Source organism: Lathyrus oleraceus, chromosome 2 (genome assembly GCF_024323335.1).
Source record: "Lathyrus oleraceus cultivar Zhongwan6 chromosome 2, CAAS_Psat_ZW6_1.0, whole genome shotgun sequence".
NCBI lineage: Eukaryota > Viridiplantae > Streptophyta > Magnoliopsida > Fabales > Fabaceae > Lathyrus > Lathyrus oleraceus.
In genome coordinates, this window is record NC_066580.1 from 78,008,617 (window position 1) to 78,013,224 (window position 4,608).

The 4,608-nt window shown below is 29.3% G+C and overlaps 1 long non-coding RNA gene across 1 annotated transcript; it reads right to left on the reverse strand.

The window, feature by feature from the left end:
- Positions 1-2,855: 2,855 nt before the first annotated feature.
- LOC127118217 (uncharacterized) lies at positions 2,856-4,132 on the reverse strand. The gene is made up of 2 exons (XR_007802121.1): positions 3,808-4,132; positions 2,856-3,213 (listed from the first exon to the last, which is right to left on the reverse strand). It is a non-coding gene; the product is annotated as an uncharacterized LOC127118217 (long non-coding RNA).
- Between the last annotated feature and the right edge of the window lie 476 nt (positions 4,133-4,608).

Consider the following 4,608-nt stretch of genomic DNA (forward strand, 5'->3'; position numbering starts at 1 on the left):
TTATTATTAAACTATGTCCCAACTTTTTCAAATTCTCACCACTCCATCTCATATTCTCAATATTTTCTAATTTTTGCTCAAACTCTTGAAATTCTTATTTTCTTATTAATTTAATTAAATAAAAAATTTATTTAAATAAAAATTCTCCAATTTTGTATTTTCTCAATTATTACTAAATAATTAAAATCATCTAATTATTTCTAATAATTTCAATACATCGAATAACACACAAATAAATATGAAAATAATTAAATAAAATATTTAATTAAAAAATGGGGTGTTACAATAGGCTCTGATACCATATTAGAGTTTTACATAACTCATCCTTACAAATCCGACTTGTAAGGTGAAGGGTGTCCCTCTATATAAACTATTTCAATGCTCTATCTTCAACTAATGTGGGATTTGAAATCTTTCCAATACACCCCGTCACGCCCCGACACTCTTTGTGGGCTTGGTGCGTGGATATTAATGGTGGACGGTTCATGGTCCAATCGATAAGCTATAATATCATACTAGACTTTGACATAACTCATCCTTACAAAATTGACTTGAACCGGCTTGTAAGGCGAGGATTACCCCCACTTATAAGGATATGTTCAAGTCACATATTGTCGGATGTAGGACTTTTAACACACACCCTCACGCCAAGGACTGGACATCTGGAACGTGAAATTAAATAGTGGGTGGCCCAATAGCGGAAACCTAATAGAAGTTGGCTTACCGAATCTTAAACGAGACTTTGATACCATGTTAAGTAATATGATTGAGCTTAACCCATCCTTAAAAAATCGGCTTAAACCGGCTTGTAAGGACGTGTTCAGGCCATATGTTATTCGATGTGAGGCTCTTAATAGACATATTAAAATAAACGAAACACATCTTTTTTTATATTAAATAACCTAATGATTGAAACTCATCCTTTAAAAACAAACACATTGAATATTGCGGGTTCGAACCCGCATTTATATCTGATATCTCTGCATAATTACTCGTTGAAGTGGTTTAACCTGACAATCCAACATCCTCAATTCATGGTTGTGATTTGCAAGTTTTGTTTCACAAGTGCAATAAATGCAAAAGAATGAAAATTGAATTTAATTGGTTACAAATCAAGCGTTTTGGGGCCACTACCACTAGCATACATTGTCAATGGATTCAAAACACATGTAATTTCTTTTGTTGAAGAAATATCTAACTCTCTTTTTCTTTAGACAACTTATGTCTTCTTCCTAAAGCTTATGTAGTCCAAGAGGGAGACATTTAAGTTACATATCACAGTCGTAGACATATTGTACAGTACTCTTTTGTCCAAAAATTCTGCCTCACCTAGGACCCCATCTTCTTCTACAATTTCATTACAAAATTTCAAGTCCATGCACTCACCAAACACGGTGACACAAATATCTCGTACGTTTTCCCCACCAAATTACGACAATGGTTGGTTGAGTTCTTGTTTTGTTCATTTGTTTGTTTTAAAAAAATATCATTTAGATAAGCTAGGCCACTAAGACGGTTCATTATATAGTCAAGTAAAAAACATGTGAATCAAATCGTTTGAATTTATTTAATCCCGAATCAAAATTATTGATTTGATATATAGGTTTGAAATTCTGAAAATACCAATCTATTAAAATATAGTATTTTTCAAATTGAATCAATTGTTAAAGAACCAAACCGTTATAGTTTTTCTCGATTTCTTTAAATTAAAAATCAAATTATTTATTATTTAATTTGAGTCTGTTTGTGCAACAGGATTAGATTTAATAACTAAATATAACAGTTCAATTATTTTAACTTCAATTTAATATTTTTTTACCCATCATATACGCTAAGAGGCAAACAAATTTATTTCCACCGCTAGGGTTAATTGATAAAGAGAGAGAACTAGGTAAGGGGGGTTGGATTGAAAAGCATGTGATACAAGAGATGAAGAGGAAAGTATAGGTATGGGCTTATTATATGTATAGAAACATTGGGAGTCATGTGCTAAGAATAAGGACCTGTGACGTAAAAAGAGTCTTTTAATTCATTGAAACATATAGCAATGCTAAAAACCTCCTATTTTTAAATTCTTTGGGCTTTCATCACCACATGTATGAGATTCCATTACTTATGGGACACTCACTAGTAGTAGCACTGTGAGGCTCAAAGCAATATAAAGAATACCTAAAGAGAAACTTTAGTTTCATTGCCTTGGATTCTAGCTTATATGTCCATGATCAAGCATGTGGCAATTAGAGTACTATTCACTCAACCTCATTAATAGTTATAAATTGCACATGCCTAACTCATATTTTAGAATAGTTATAAATAGCGGGTGGGCAGGTGGCGAAGATTTGAGACCTGAAAATATGCAGATTGGTCTTTTGGTGAAGAGTTGGAATCTGAAAATGTGTTCAGTGTCTCAATACTATATCTTGAGTCTTTCAGTAAAGTCATATTATCTGACCTAACAATTTTTGACAAAAATTTGATGGAAATGACTATATCTGCTAACTAACGAAAGTGTTTTAAAGAATTAAAGTGTAATATTTTTTAATTAAGGGATTAAAATAAAATATTAAATTAAATTAAAGAATTTGATGATTAATTATAAATTTAAATTTTCATTTTATTCATTAATAAAAAAAAATTACATGAAATTTAGAACCATGCATAGGGCTATCAAGAAGATATTTTGACTGTGTGTGATTATGAAGCCTTCCAACACTAAGGGTAATAGAGAAGTGTGGATCAGAAAGTGAGTTAGAAAATTGTGAGTGCCAAGTTTTCCTAGCTAGCTTTTATGCTTAAAATGATCATGTTCAATGAATGTAAAAAAAATATATACTTTATCAAAAGGTAAAAATAAATAGAATAATTATCAAAATTCAAATAAACTTCCAAATAGGCTTTGAAATTAAAGCTTTAACAGAGGTTGGTTCCACTTAATTTGTTATAGTACTTGAATTATGACTTTTTATATAGTTTGCATTTAAAATAATAATAATTACTATGACTTTTTCCACCACTGACATCCTCAACTTGTGACTTTTTAGAGTGAGAATATGCAAACTGTTGCTTTTAAAACAAACCACTTTTTTCAATTCCCTTCATTTCAATACTCATAAACAGTGCTACTTGAAGAAAATTTCTCACAGGGATGATCATGTTCTTCATCTCTTCTCTTGAGATTTAACACTTTTTCATATAAAATATGTCTCATAATTTCTGCAAATTAAAGCAACAATATACAATAAATCAAACCTAATTTTAAAAAAAAATAAATTATATTGTTTTTCAATCTTTAGCACTTTCCTTAAATGTACATTAAGAAATAGTACACCTAATGGCACTTATTTCACAAATCTTAATGCATCAACTTCAAAATTTGCACTTCAAGTTAGCATATAATATATAACTACTAACACTGTAATAATTCAATGTATATATTATATGTATATGGTGCTGTATATACATATACATATAGATAGGGTTTTAAAAAATGGCCTTGAACACATTTTAGATCACAGCATTAAAGTTTTATTTCCTCATCAACCAATTGTACCACAATTTTCCGCAACATCATCGGCGTAGTCGTTACCGCGATTAACGCGGCCATGTTTTTAAACTGTATTAAACATATTGACATTCATGGAAGAAGACTAATTTGGTAAATTATAGTAGTACCTGGTTCAAGAACAATTTACTGGAAACATGTGGATCTATGAAAAATTCAGGTTATGAATTCGAGCATATATGATATAATCATAAATAAAATAAAATTGGAATAGGGTTAAAAACAAGATGAAAATATGAACTTACATGAAGAAGATGATGATACTCTTGTATAATTGAGGTTAATGTTGATTGTTCATAGTAGAAGCCACTAAAGGAGGAATCCAAAGGGATAGCATGATCTGAGAATGTAATTAAGAAAAAACGACTTAATTAGGTTTGAGATCAATGCGATCCCTTTGGATGTCTCCTCTAGTTGCAATGGAATTATAATCAAAACTTCATCTCCTAGCTTCTGAGTTCTTCAAGTTTTAAAGATGTATATAATAACTTATCATCTTCTTTCATGGCTGAAGGAAGTGGAAAGGCTATGAGTTTGAGGCTTTGTAGAAGAGGTTTCTAATGTGAAAGAGAAGCTGTACTTATATAGCAACAAAGACTCTCTTTCTCTTTCCACCATCATTTTTATTTTAATAAAATAAGATTTTAGTTGAAATCATAAAAGTCATAACAATTTACTCTTTTAAATTCACTAAATGACAATTTAGTAAATTAAATTTATGAGTGGGTAGTTGAAACCTCTTTATTTATATATATATATATATATATATATATATATATATATATATATATATATATATATATATATATATATATATATATATATATATATATATATATATATATATATTAAATTTCTACTTAGAAACCTTATAAATTTTATTAAAAAAACAATAAAGCACAAAATGTTTTCGCAAGTGTTTTGGATATGAATTCGAGTTTAATATGACGATAAAATATAAAATTGTTTTTATTTGATTATAAACTGCACATGTTTAGAATTTTTTTCATATTATTTTTATTGATGGCCTAGGATAATATATGACA